Below are 15,464 nucleotides of genomic sequence, written 5' to 3'. Positions count from 1 at the left end.
AATTCATACTGATGGTTAATGCAACAGCTTGGGTGAATGGCTTCCAAGCAACATTTCAGGTGGATGGGGGGGGGGGGGGGGAACTGCCCCCCCACACACACAATTAACCGTTTTTATATGAACTCTTCCCCAGGTAGATAGTCCTAAGGAAAACAAGACTGAGGTTAGCTGCATTGGGTCCTCATTCTATAGACATCTTTTGTATTGAAGATTTGCAGGTATAACAGGAGTCATTACCGAGCTGTGATAAAATAAATATACAAACACTGCAGTTTTTAAATCTCACTCCTGTACGTGAATCTGGCTTTTTGGGAGCCTTCTGTGACACCTTACACAGCAGAAGACACCCTGGAAGAACTGAGGTCTTAATTTAACCTTACCAACTATAACTATTCCCAACATTCTAAACCAATCAGGCTCTGCTGCAGCAAAAATGTGCAGACAGGAAGGAATACGACAACGAGAGAGCAGGGAATGACGACTGATCGGATGCCTCATAGTCCAATCAGTGGCCAACCTGTGACACTGCTGCAGTGCAGGTAGAGAACCTGGCAGTACTGGTTGGCCGGGGTGCCTAAAAACACAACTGGCAAAAATTAAAAAAAAAAATCAACATCTAAAATCGTTTAATAAAAATATATTGAAAAAAAAAAAAAAAAAAAAACCAACATTCAGTAGTAAGATTGGAAGAGACCGTTTCTACCGTTTGAAGGGTTGATCAGAGTTCATGGGGTCACATACCTTGTACTGTACAATTGTGTACAATTTTTTTTTTTTAATTAATAAAAAATTCTAACTATAATACCTATGGTTTACCTGTGTGCCTACAAAGTTTATCTATCTCTTTAGTTCCCATTTTTCCTATTCAGTAGTAAGACAACAAATTATAAAAATCTTCCAGCTAACTGGACATCCAAAATCTTCCTATGAAAATGCCAATTGGCCAAAGAAAAATGTACTGTCCGCCTTTATACAGGTGTAAATGTTTTTTTATGTGCGTGTCAAGTAAAATTTCACCATACACTATACAAAATCCTTTAGATCTACCATCAACTGAGTAGTGCAAAGAGCTGTGGTGGCTCAACGCGATTGGCACTGCGCCGACAAGCCATTCACCTCTGCAGCTAGGGGTTCGGATCCCGGTCTCGGCTACATGTGAATTGAGTTTGGTGGTCTCACTCCCGGTGGGTGTGCTATGTGAGGTAAGCCTGCCCACCCCCCTCCCACAAAAACCACCACACTTACACGCACTCGAAATTGGGTTATCATGCACGCACTTTGGCCACGCGGTCTCTAAAAAAAGAGAGGCGAAGGACTAACAGGGCTGGTTGAGCAGGCAAATCCTCTCACTCCCTTATAGGGAGTCCCTCTGCCCCGTTGGGCTTCAAAGCGGAGCAGGTAGGACGGGCTGTGTCGGAGGACCCCCTCACACACCCACCATTGCCACCCGGAGCATGGAGAAAGGTGGCCGATTGCCTCTGGGGGAGGCATGCCAACTCCTGCAGTCCGGCTCCTCTCTCGAGTACACGCACAAAAATACACTAAAAAAATTAAATAAAAAAAAAACTGAGTAGTGCAAGGGTCGGCCTACTAGGCTACAGATTGGATAGATTAGGCGAGTCCTCAGATTATAGCTTTGGTATATCTAAAAAGACAATTGTAAAGAGACTGCATAGTGAATGACCGCACTATAGCCTAGTACAGTACACAGAAGCCAAATGTCGGCCAGTTCAATAAAAAAAAAACAAAAAAAAACGGGGCAATATTCGGCTCGTGTGTAAACCAGCCAGTCCGAAAGAAGACGGCCATTCGGACTAGAATGCCAGCAGCCAACTAACTCCTGATCAGCGCTCTTCGTCAATGGCAGAGAGCATTGACCGGAGTGTTCTGGTGAAGGGAGATCGCTGTACCAACATTAGATGGTTAGTACAGTAGCTCTGACCTAAGCTGAACTGGTAGTGTGTACTAGGCTCAAGTCTGATGGAGGACTTGGAGAATAATCAGGGCAAGCAATCAGTATTGTATATGAAAGAGCAAACATATTGGGCTGAGAAAAAAAAAAGGTCATTCAAGTATTTAAAGGAACATGACAATTGGCTAAAGCATAAAAGGAGAATTCTGTATTGCTGCAAGCATGAAATAGGTTTGTAAAACACAAATAAAGCCCATTCAGTAGCGCCAAATCAAAATAAATCCTATTTACTCTGTACAGCTGCCTGCTGGGTGTATTCATCTTCCTACAAGGCTTTGTCAGAGAACAATCGCAGGACTTTGCAGAACATGTCACACCTCAATTGTAGCATGCTTGACCACACTTAAATGCCAGATTGTGTATTTCTCATATCCAGCCCTGATTTACTACAGTAACAAACGTGTACACGCCCTGCCACACACAGAACAATCTGCCAGCAATCCTCAGGATCAACAAATCCAGCATGGGAGGTGCCAGCTGTGCCAAGTGATTTACTACAACATTCACCTTTACTAGCAGTATCAGATGTACTTGCACGTGGCAATAGGATGTGCACTCATTGTAAACATCTGCTTACCTGTGGTGAAGCCATTTAAAGATTTCCTTACTATGAATAGAAGACATCCTTATCCCTCTCCGCAAAAGACAAGAGCTCACCCCAAGGCTGTGTGTGACTGTTCCTGTCATTCTGACATTTCAATAGATTTGCGAAAAAAGCATGTGTGTGGCTTGTGTGAAAATGCAAGGCATTCGGTATCCCCTTCACCAGGACAGAGAGGACACCCGGACAGAGAGGACACCAGGACAGAGAGGACACCAGGACAGAGAGGACACCAGGACAGAGAGGACACCAGGACAGAGAGGACACCAGGACAGAGAGGACACCAGGACAGAGTGGACAACAGCCTGCACGTTACAAAGGACTAGGGTGTGTGAACAAGCCCCAACTTTAGCCCAAGTTTAGTAAACCAGGGATAGTACTTACAATGAAGAAAAATATCCCTTGTGCTGGTGGCGATTTTGTACAGGTCAAAAGGTCACCAATGTAAAAAGCAGAAAAACGCCCAAATCTGCCTAAAAAAAAGTCCCAGAACTGGTTTGAGCTTCAGGCGTTTTAGAGCTTCAGGCGTTTTGGAGTGGAGATGTGAACATCTCCATAGAGAATAGATTTTTTCCCCTCTAGCGTTTTGTAGCTTCAGGCTTCAAGCTACAAAACGCTAAGGTGTGAATGGGGTCTTAGCGCACCGCTCCAGTGTGAACGCCTATGGGGCTTTCACGCTGGAGACAGCAGCAGCTGTTTCAGAGCGATTTGCAGGCGCTATTTTTAGCGTTATAGCGCCTGCAAAGCACCCCAGTGTGAAAAGGGGTCTTGCATTGTTAGCTGCAATTCAAAACATTCACATCAGTACATTTGTAGAACACAGCAGAACCTCAGGAGTAAACTGTGCTTACATCTTTACCCGGTCTTGCTTCCAGGTTCGCAGGCTCAGGCCATTCGAGTAAATGCGTGGAAATGGTGTCACTCACACATGTGGGAGCTTCACGGTGCTCTGCATTCTATGGCACACTATGTGCCCTGGAATAAAGAGGGTCACTGTGCATACACGGGTAACGTCATCAGCTATTCCAGATATAAATATCTCCTAAACATGTTTACGTAGAAGCCCGATTGTATGCTTACCTGCAGGTACGAGTTCTCATACCACTTTAATTATATTAACTAAACTTACAAGAGCTTAAATTAATCAGAAACCAATCCTATGTAGCAATTATAAATTCAAACTGGACGAAGGTGCGCATCAAGGCCTCCTGGATAAAATAGAACCTTTATTTCAATAATCTAAAAGTATGTTTGTTTAATGACCATAAATGTGACTTCCTATAGGGTGAGGTGAATATAAATATATTGTGTTTGTTTACAGTATCGCCAAGTGACAAACCTATATAGCCATCGACTTGCATAGCAAACATTTGAATATCATGAGCTGAGACTACTGAAATAGGAGGTTATATTTGATTCAGGTGGCCTTAGTGCATTGAGATACGCACCCTCGTCCAGTATGAAATAAACCATAACATCAAAGCATGGAAAATTGAGAACCCTTTGATTTAGCCATCGTAAACCCTCATTAACAGAACCTAGACGATACACATCCTATACTGGCGTTAATCATAAAAAAAAAAAAAAAAAAAAAAAAAAAGAAGAAGACCACGTTTCCAGGCCTAAGTAATCAGAACCTTACTGCAAAGCTTCACCCAAAAGGGAAAGTTCTGCTTGATTGTACCCAAACGCCCCCTCCTGTGCCACATTTTGGCACTTTTTTGGGGGGGGAGCAGGTACATATGGTTTTGACAAGTAACCACTTCCAGCTCTGATCGCTGTGCCCAACTGAGGTGGAGGTTTGGCAGACTGTAGGGAAACATAATGGGTCCCAAAAGACTGCTGTGTTTCCCTTCAGATGCTGGCACCTGCACCCAAAGCCGACTGAAGAATCTGCTCGGGTGAGGACATCGCTGGATCCCTGCATAGGTAAGTGTCCTTATACTAAAAGTTAGCAGCTACAGTATTTGAAGCGCCTGACTTAAATTTTTGGGGGGAGCCTTGATCTCCTCTTTAAGCAGGCATCTGTCCTAACTAATAGTAACAGACTACCCGTTGTACGCAGTTCAGCTCGCTGACTATTACTATCTGCAGAGTCAAAACGTGTGTTTCATAACTCCTGAGATTAAAAAAGTACAGCAAGATTAAGAACCTTTAACGGTCACTATGAACAGAATTTTAAGCCCAGACACCACTAGATTAGAAGGTATCAAAAAGGAGGGTTAGGCATATTCCATCTCCTAGGCGAGACATCTGATACTTATAATTTGTGTTCATTTAAAAGGCAATCTAATGCTGGACAATAGTATACAAGTCACAGAATGTAACCTGTATATATTCTAAGATATTCATCCATGTAGAAACTTGTATCTGAGGGGGTGGCAGCTGCATGATTAGAAAGACTTTAACATTCCATTGGCTCAGACCTGGATTGGTCAGGTTATTTCTGATCACCCCCTCATCAGGGACCAAAAAGTGAGTCTAGAGCCCAAAGAACAGCAGCAAGATGTATTTTGAGTCCCAGTTCACACACATGCGATGCAGGAACCAGTTCAATTCCAGTGCAGGATCCCGCATCGCATTTCACCTGCGAACCGCTATGGATGTCAATGCAAAGTAAATGACACCCCTAAAACGGTTAGCAGATCGCAGTGAAAAAAAAAGGTCCTGCACCATTTTGGTGCGAATGCTATGCAAATTCAGCCATACAACCTGTATAGCTAAATTCGCATCGCACAGACATCGCATGTGATCTGCACAGCAGTGCGAATTACATGCAATGTCTAACATCACCCAGCCTTTCAGTCACACTGATCCATCTTATGCCCACTGACTAGACTTTGTTGAACTTTCCGAACCCTACAACTGAGCATTTTCATTCCTAACCCTTTTTTATTGTCTGTTGATATAGTGTCTTTTCCCTGTAATACCCTGTTTCTGTAAATATTTTCTTTGTATGTCGTTACCTTTTCTATTAAATAAGGTTTAAAAAGTCATTAACATTCTCTTTCATGCACCCATCTAGAACAAAGCAAATTTTTAAAGCCTTGTATTTTTATAAAATAACAAACATGTTATACTTACCTGCTCTGTGCAGTGGTTTTGGACAGAGCAGCCCAAATCCTCCTCTTCTCAGGTCCCTCGCCAGCGCTTCTGGCAGCTCCCCACAGCCGCAGCATTCCCGAGCCATGGCTCTGTGTGTCTCCAGTCACATAGGGAGCAGTGGCTTGGCTCTGCCCCCTCCTGATTGGCACATTGGCTGTGATTGACAGCAGCGGGAGCGATTGCCAAAAGCCAATCAGGTGTGCAAGTCCCCGGAGAGACAAGGCTCTCGTGGACACTGCTGGATCGAGAGGGGTCTCAGGCAAGTAATGCGGGGGGCTACAGCATACAAGGTTTTTTACCTTCATGCATAGAATGCATGAAGGTTAAAAACCTTGTGCCTTTACAACCACCTTAAAGAAACCCTTTGTCTTTGAAGAGCGCTACTCTACGGTCTGTAATGACGTGTGTATTAGACTAAAAAACAATCGTTATTGTGAATGGTTAGTAGGCTGATAAGTTTTATGATGGTAGTGATTTGGGGGTAGGCGGTTAACTGCATAGGTAATCAAACCCAGCGATGATTGCTCTCGTTCAGCTGCCACTTAGACTGTGGTCCTGTGAGCTGGAAAATCTTTGTGCAAGGTGAGGCCGAGTGTCATCACCATGCATGACTTCAAACAACACATTGTACGACTTCAAAGTCGCGCGATTTTACTGAATGCCTGTGAAAGTAGCATCAAAATCGGACCAAAGTAGTGCAAGGACTACTTTGAAGTAAGCACAACTTAAAGTCGTGCCAGCATGAATGGTAGTCATTGAAAATAATGAAGAATGACTTGTCATACGATTTTGCAGTCCAAAATCGTGAGACAAGTCGTATAAGTGTGAAAGGGGACTTAGGCGTTCTTTTCCACCGCCTCTCCTCCATTCATTCATAAAAGCTGTACTATGGCTTCGATAAACTAAAATCATTCTATGAATGAGGACAGCTTTCTATGTTCGTAGAATTCTTTTTAATGTGGGAATGGATAGTGCAGCTTATATGAATGGAGAGGGTGGACAGAAAGGGCGGGCATAGTTGGCACTTTTAATGAGTACCTGGGACACACCAAGTGGTTTATATTAACCCCCACAGACCCAGAAAATCGCTGCTGCAAAGTACTGAAGATTTCAAGCAACACAGCAGCCAAGGGACACAATTTATTTTAACATGTCATTAAACTCACATCATCAAAACCATCAATAAATTGTGTATTACATGCTGTTCATACGCAACTCGGCCACTATGGGATTCATTTTCTAAATAACCTGGCTGATCCTGCTGTTCTCTCTCCACCTTCTGTTCATGTCCCCAATTCAGCTAGAGATTTTGCAGCTGTAGTGGAAACTCTGCACATGCTCAGTTTTTAGTGATTTTCTATGCTGAGCACTTTCTTCCTATCACATCCAAGCAGCCCATGCGACTATAGTAACACATGTGGGTGTATATACAGTGGTAAATCACAGCTCGCTCCCTCCTCCACCAACCAGCTAAACACAATGGGGGTGGGATATTACATCTTGATTGATGGAGGTTTCATCTCTCAGCTATTCTAAAGACACAGGCTGGAGGGGTGTGACACAACCTGCGACTGGCAGAAAAAGAGATTTTTAATACAGCTTACCTGTAAAATCTTTTTCTTGGAGTACATTACGGGACACAGAGCGGCATTCATTACTATATGGGTTATATGGAGTACCTTCAGGTGTAGACACTGGCAATCTCAAACAGGAAATGCCCCTCCCTATATAACCCCCTCCCATAGGAGGAGTACCTCAGTTTTGTAGCAAGCAGTATGCCTCCCAAAATGGTCCTCAAAAAAGAGGGGTGGGAGCTCTGTGTCCCGTGATGTACTCCAAGAAAAAGATTTTACAGGTAAGCTGTATTAAAAATCTCTTTTTCTTTATCGTACATCACGGGACACAGAGCGGCATTCATTACTATATGGGATGTCCCAAAGCAATGCTTACAATGAGGGGAGGGAGAACATCTCCAAGACAAAAGGATTTAATTTAGAGATATACTCAAATCATAATAAATCCAACTTAGTTTTTAATTTTAATTTTTAAATTTAACTCGAACAAGAGGAGCCCCCGGAATCCGAGGGTCTCAAACTGCAGCCTGCAGCACTGCCTGCCCGAAGGCAGTATCAGTATTCCTTCTTACGTCCAACTTGTAGAATTTTGTAAACGTGTGGACAGAAGACCAGGTTGCCGCCTTGCAAACTTGAGCCATAGAGATCTGGTGGTGTGCTGCCCAGGAGGCGCCCATGGCTCTAGTAGAATGAGCCTTTAATGATAACGGAGGAGGCAACCCTTTCAAGCCGTAGGCCTGAGTGATTAATTGCTTAATCCACCTAGAAATGGTGGACTTTGCAGCTGCCTGCCCCTTCTTGGGCCCATCCGGTAGAATGAACAGCACATCTGTTTTCCGGATCTTCTTTGTAGCTTTAAGATAGGCCTTCATGGCCCTGACAATATCCAAGGTATGCAGCAACCCTTCCTTTCTGGAAGTAGGTTTAGGGAAGAAGGATGGTAATACCAAATCCTGGTTCAAATGAAAACTGGATATGACCTTCGGAAGGAAGGAAGGATGAGGGCGGAGAACGACCCTGTCCTTATGAAAAACAAGATATGGTTCCTTACAGGATAAGGCTGCCAGCTCCGAAACTCTTCTTGCGGAAACTATGGCAACCAAAAATACTAACTTCCTTGTCAGTAGAACCAAAGGAATATCAGCCAACAGCTCAAACGGTTGTTTCTGTAAACTTGACAGAACAAGATTTAAATCCCACGGACAAAGCGGGGATTTAACTGGAGGTCTAATACGTAAGACCCCTTGAAGGAAGGTCTTAACCAGCGAGTGGGTGGCCAGCGGCCGCTGAAACCACACTGACAGAGCAGAAATCTGTCCTTTGATTGTGCTTAATGCCAATCCTTTATCCACTCCTAGCTGGAGAAAACTTAATACTCTATCGATGGTAAATTTGCGAGAAAGCCATCGCTTGGACTCACACCAGCCTACATAGGCCTTCCAGACCCTGTAATAAATCACCCTAGAGACCGGTTTCCTGGCTCTGATTAGGGTAGAGATTACTTTCTGAGACAGACCTCTACCCCTGAGAATCAGGGATTCAGCTTCCAGGCCGTCAAATTTAGATGCCGTAAGGCAGGGTGGAGGATCGGACCTTGCGATAGCAGGTCTGGCCGTAGAGGAAGAGTCCAAGGGTCTCCCACTACCATCCTTAAGATTAGTGAGTACCATGCCCTTCTGGGCCATGCTGGAGCTACCAGGATGACTGGTATGTGCTCCACCCGGATCCTGCGCAGCAGGCGGGGTAGTAACTGGAGCGGGGGAAACGCATAAAGCTGATGCCAAGGGCAAACCAACGCATCGGTTCCGCAGGCCATCGGATCCCTTGAGCGGGACATGAACCTGTCTAGTTTCTTGTTGAGTCTCGATGCCATGATATCCACGTCCGGCACTCCCCATCTTTGGCAGAGTGCTTGAAAGACTAGTGGATGCAGAGACCATTCCCCCGGCCATAGAGTCTGGCGGCTTAAGAAGTCCGCCTGAAAGTTGTCCACTCCTGGAATGAATATTGCCGATATGCAGGGCACATGAGCCTCTGCCCATAGAAGAATCAAGCTCACCTCTCTCTGAGCGGCTTGACTCCTGGTTCCCCCTTGGTGATTTATGTGTGCCACGGCCGTGGCATTGTCTGATTGAATTCTCACCGGGAACCCCTGCAATTTTGACGTCCAAGCCCTGAGGGCTAGTCGAGCAGCTCTGAGCTCCAAGATGTTGATGGGCAACTGCTTCTCTGGCTTTGCCCAAGTACCTTGGCGAGTGCAACCATCCAAAATTGCTCCCCAGCCCGTCAGGCTGGCGTCTGTGGTCACTATCTTCCAAGCCACTGGGCTGAAAGACCTCCCCTTCAGTAGATTCTGAGGGTCTAACCACCAACACAGACTTTGTCGGACTCTTGATGAGAGCGGCAACGGGATATCCAAGGCCTGTGGCCTTCTGCTCCATGCTGACAGGATGGCTGCCTGTAGGATGCGAGTGTGGCTCTGGGCGTATGGTACCGCCTCGAATGTGGCCACCATCTTGCCTAGTAACCTCATACATAGGCGAATAGTCGGTTCTTTCTTGCTTAGAACCAGTAGGATTAATTCCTTGATGGCTTTTACCTTCCTCAGAGGTAGGAACACTCCTTGTTGTTCTGTGTCTAATCTCATGCCGAGATATTCCAACTGCTTTGTGGGCTGGAAAGCTGACTTTTCTCGATTTAGGACCCAGCCGAACCTCTCGAGGTATTGGACCGTGAGGGCCACTGCTCGCTCCAAGCCGGGAGACGAGTGATCTATGACTAGGAGGTCGTCCAGGTATGCTAGGATCGTGACCCCTTGGATCCTTAGTTTGGCTAGGATTGGAGCTAGGACCTTCGTGAACACCCGGGGGGCCGTAGCCAACCCGAAGGGAAGCGCCACGAATTGGAAGTGACGCGAAGCCACCATGAAGCGTAGATATCTTTGATGTGGCTGATAAATTGGAACATGAAGGTAGGCATCCTTTATGTCTATGGACGCCATGAAGTCGTCCTTCTGGAGTGTGGCAGCTGCTGACCGCACGGATTCCATCCGAAATGAGCGGATCTTTAGATATGCATTTACCATCTTTAGGTCCAAAATTGGCCTGACATCTCCATTGGATTTTGGGATGATGAATAGGTTGGAGTAGAAACCCAGCCCCTGTTCCAGGACTGGTACCTCTACTATTACTTCCTGGGAAAGTAGATGATCTAATGCCGATCTTAATGCGGCTCCCTTTTCCGGATCGTTTGGAATCCTCGACTTCTGGAAATGAGGAGGAGGAAACCTTAGGAAATCTAATTTGTAGCCTGTGGCCACGGAAGACCGTACCCACTCGTCGGGAATGCTGGCTTCCCAAATCTCTGAAAAGAGTCGCAGCCTTCCCCCCACCTTCGTGGGTGGGGGCGCCCCTTCATAAGGTTGGCTTGGGGGCTGGTTTTGCTGGTTTGCGAAACCACTGCCTTTTGCCTCTAACAGCCTGTCCTTGTGATCTGCTGTTGAAGCCGAAGTTTGCTTTTGCAGGAGGCCGTCGATACTGCTTGGCATTAGAGGGCCCCTGCCCAGGGGAATACTGTCGTTTAAACGCAGGTCCCTGAACCTTCTTCTTAGTTGGCAAGAGAGTACTCTTGCCGTTTGAAATGGTCTGAATGTATTTATCTAGGTCTTCTCCGAAGAGTCGTCCTCCATGGAAGGGGAACCCTACCAGGAGCTTCTTGCATGGGGGCTCAGCCTCCCAGCTTTTTAACCATAAGAGTCTTCTCATATGGATAAGGGATAACGATAAACGTGACGCTTGCTGGATAGAATCCTTGATTGCGTCTACCGTAAAACATATGGCCTTAGGGACATCCGAAAATTTTTCTGCCTGCTGGGCCGGAATAAGTTTAAGCATCTGCTTAAATTGATCCGATAATGCTTGAGCGACCCCAATCGCAGCCACAGCTGGCTGTACTACTGCCCCTGCAGTAGTGAAGGAGTTCTTAAGTAGTGCTTCCAAGTGCTTATCAACTGGATCCTTGAACACCTGTATGTTTTCTACAGGGCATGTTAACGATCTGTTAACACATGAGATGGCTGCGTCCACTGCAGGAGTAGCCCATCTTTTGGAAAAATTTTCTTCCATAGGATATAGGACAGAGAACCTTTTAGGTGGTAAGAAGATCTTATCTGGCTTGTTCCAATCTTGGAACAAAATTCCCTCTAATAGAGGATGGATCGGAAACACAGCATTGCTTTGAGGCGCCCTCAGTGAGCCCAAAGCTGAAACCGTCGATACCTGGAGATCTGGTACTGGCAAGTTGAATGTCCTATGGACCAAGTCCGACAATCCTTGAATCCACCAGCTCTCCCTCAGGGAGACTGCCCCAGACTCCTCTGTATCCGGGTCTTCGATCCCTGAACCTACTTGGTCCGTGTCCAAGAGGTCGTCCAATTCCCCTGAGGAAAGGACCTCCTCTTCTGAGGGTCCGCGCTCGGGCGACAGAGATCTATTCCGCTTACTGCCCCGCATAGCTGCGGATATCATTTTTCCCATGCTTTTCTGCATCTCTTTTAAAGAGGTGAGTAATACCTCCTCCGTGACCATCTTAGGGTTGGACTGACCCGCGTCAGCTCCAGCCCCAGATCCCGATGGCCCCAAGGCTCCCTGTAGGGAAAACAGCGGCATACCATGGTACAATACCGAGGTACACCTGCTACCTATTGGTATTTGGAACTATAAAAGTTAATTGTCCAAACACCTGTTTGGGGGATAAAAAAATGCTTCCTCTCCCCTAGATGACTTTTTTTTTTTTTTTTTTTTCGTTTTTGTTTCAAATCCAGGAAAGAAAAAACATTCTGTCCCCCTGAGTAGTATTGCAAAGAAAAACTATGAGATGGAAAAGAAACAGCCTATTTCTAGGCTTGACAAAACAGTCCTCTGAAGACTGCAATATCCTTTCTGGCCACTGTGTGTCCTCGGCGCCCCGTGCTGCCGCTCTGGTCTTTCTCCTCAGTTCCAAAGTATTGATGGAACAAACAAGGAAGGGCCGCCCCTTCCTTTAAGCCACTGACCCGCCCTTCCCCCCCAGCAACCTCAAACAGGAAATGCCCCTCCCGACAGGGGGAGGGGGGGGGGGGGATTTTGGGAGGAAGGGACCTCTCTGTTCCAGCAAACTGCAGCCTGCAGCCTGGAACCATGAGGAGGTCAGCGTTTTGCCTGCTTGCAGGCTCTGAGGAGGAAGACTGAATGGAGCATCGCCTGGAGGCCTGCAGGTAAGCAAAGCTCTCTGACACACACATATATTTTTATATAACACAGGCCCCACTCAATGCTTTTCCAACACTACAAGGGAGGTCACATCTTATGGGGAATAATACATAGAGAGCCATCCTATCTTTATGATATGTGACTAGTTTGCCAGATGCAGTGCATAACTTTAGGCATGTCCCCTGTGACCCCCCAGAAAAAAACCTGCTAAGAACCAAGTTCCGCAAGTTTTCCCCTCACTTACCTGCTCCATGCCGCAGGACTTTGCCAAGCAAGAGGCCCAATCTTCCCCCATCTCCGTGGGGATGTCTAGACCTTCAGGCCCTGGGTTCCTATGAAGGATCCACTGTCCTGGGCCCATATAGCACCCTGGCAACAGAAAACTTTAGGTACCCAAAGGTTTCTAAGTTCTGGGCCCAGGGTCCAGCTCTCTAAAAAGAAAAGCATTATGGGCTATACCCCAAGGGTTTGGGGTCCGGTTACTGACCACTTTAGCGCTGAGGCTTTTTTGGACAGAACCGGTAGCTCACCTAATCCCAAGGATGCGGAGGCAAGCTAAACCATGACTAACACCTAAGACACTGGCGTAAAAACTGAGGTACTCCTCCTATATAAAAATAAGCTTTGATTTCAAATATACTGTATATTTGTATGACCATTTTTAACAGTTTATTGATATTTATTTTTTAGGCTGCATCTTTTTTTTTGCAACATGTAACCAGCAGCAGGGGACTAGAAGTTCCTCCTGCTTAGGTTTTCCTGCAGACAGGCTTGGAAAGAGCCGAGTCATGTGGCAGCTGTATATCGATTAGGAAAAAGATACTTGGATTTAATTTTTATTACAATAATTACAGTGCCATAATAAAATATAAGACTCAGGGTGTTTTTCCTAAAACTATGTGCAAAATCCAATTGTCAAAACCTAATTCAACAAGCTGAGGTTAGAAGCCGATTGGCTACCTTGCACAGCTGCACCAGATTCTGAGTGCACCCATTTTTGTAAATATGTCTCAGGCCCCTTTCACACTGGGGCGGTTTGCAGGTGCTATTGCGCTAAAAAAAAGCGCCTGCAAACCAACCCTAAACAGCAGATGGAGTGGTGCGCTAGCAGGACCGCTCCAAAAGTACTGCTAGCAGCATCTTGGGAGCGGTGTGTTTACGATGTGAAATCAATGGGAAAACGCGGCTATACCACCGGCAATGCGCCTCTGTAGAGGCGTGTTGTTGGCGGTATTAACCCCTTTTTGGCCACTAGCAAGGGTTAAAACTGCACTGCTAGCGGCCGCATACCGCCGCAATTCCAACGGTAAAGCGCCGCTAAAAAAAGCGGCGCTATACCACCACCGCACCTCCCGTCCCAGTGTGAAAGGGGCCTTAATGTAAATAAACCAGTGTGTGTTTAGTGTCACTTTAAGTACTGTCCCTGGTGCCTTTTTTTCTCAAAAAATCACTTAAGCTGTAAAAAAGAGCAATTTGTGCATTTGTTTAGCAATCAATTGCTTCTCCTAGCAATAAAAAGCTGGTGATTTTAGAAGCACAATTGAATAAGCTAATGAAGTGAAAGCCGGTGAATCGTTAAAACTCTCAGGAGCAAAAGAAAAAAAAATTGAAGCTTAGCCCTTATACAAAAATATATTGAGAAAAACTCCCAAACACAGCACAGAAATTAAAAAAAAAAAAACTACAGTAGTCACCTTTGTCCCTTTTTAAGATTTTGCTTCACTTCACCATTGTCTTAACTAGACAAAGTGTGTGTGTGTGTGGGGGGGGGGGGGGGGGGATCTCTCAAAAGGTTCTAACCCTCACCCCAGAAAAAAAACAAAAAAAAAAACACACACACACACACACACGGCTGGGAATACCAGTAGTAAAACATTTTTTTGTATAAAGCCAAACTACAAAAGGTATTTTTTTTTCTAGGGAGACAAAATGCCATGTGCAGTGCCGCATTTGGACGTGTCTTAAAGCGGGGGTTCACCTAAAACAATTTTTTTTTTTAATATTACACACATTAGAGCCAGCATAGTAAGCATTTACTTTCGGTGTTTTTTTTTTTTTTTCTCTGTACATACCTTATTCTGTTTTTGTCCAGGGCTTCCGGGTTCCGATGACTGCAGGACTGGGCGTGCCACAGCTAGACCACCCCAACGTTCTACACAGGCAATTTTAATTTCTGCCACCGATCCTTCCCCACTCAACCGAAAACTAGTATTTTTTTTGGGCTTGAAATAAACTTTAGATCTTTCACACTACTGCGACTTCAAAGTTGTGTAAAATTGCAGCGATTCGCGCCCGCGATATCAGGAAATGCCTGTGTAACTGGCATCAAAATCAGACCAAAGTAGTGCAGGGACTACTTTGAAGTCGGAACGACTTGAAGTCGTACCAATATGAATGGTTGTCATTGGAAATCATGGGAAACGACTTGTCAGGCTACTTTGACATCACAAATCGTGGGACAAGTCGTACAAGTGTGAAAGGGGTCCTAAGGTTATCTTTTATGAAAACATGTCCAGCAAAACATTTTAGTTCCGGATAGAGTTGGGACCGCTAAACAAAAGCTCCATTAGAGGGATTTTCACCTCACTTTTTGTGCTGCAGACATGGTTTCATCAGACAGACTGACGGGAAATCTGCAACAGCGACAAACCAAAATTAACTATGTTTAGTAGCACAGTATCAGGAGGGCTAGAAACCCTGTCACTTATTTCTCTTTGCTTTCCCTCTCGCCCTTCCTGTCCTCTGAAATGGTTGTCAGTAGGACAGGAAGGGAGGGTAAAGAAGTTCTAATCTTCTCCATACTATCCAAGACTAAAAGTATATTGTTGGCCCAATATACAGCTTAATTGTTTAAGAATAGCCTAAACATATAGGCAGCCTCTTTTTTGTACAAAGTGTAAGCGTTGTTAATAACCAGCAAAAATGAATACAATTTTTTTTAATAAAATGTGCAGTGAATTCTA

Source organism: Rana temporaria, chromosome 1 (assembly GCF_905171775.1).
Source record: "Rana temporaria chromosome 1, aRanTem1.1, whole genome shotgun sequence".
Lineage (NCBI taxonomy): Eukaryota > Metazoa > Chordata > Amphibia > Anura > Ranidae > Rana > Rana temporaria.
The sequence above is the reverse complement of the archived record's forward strand: the minus strand, read 5'-3'. Positions refer to the sequence as shown.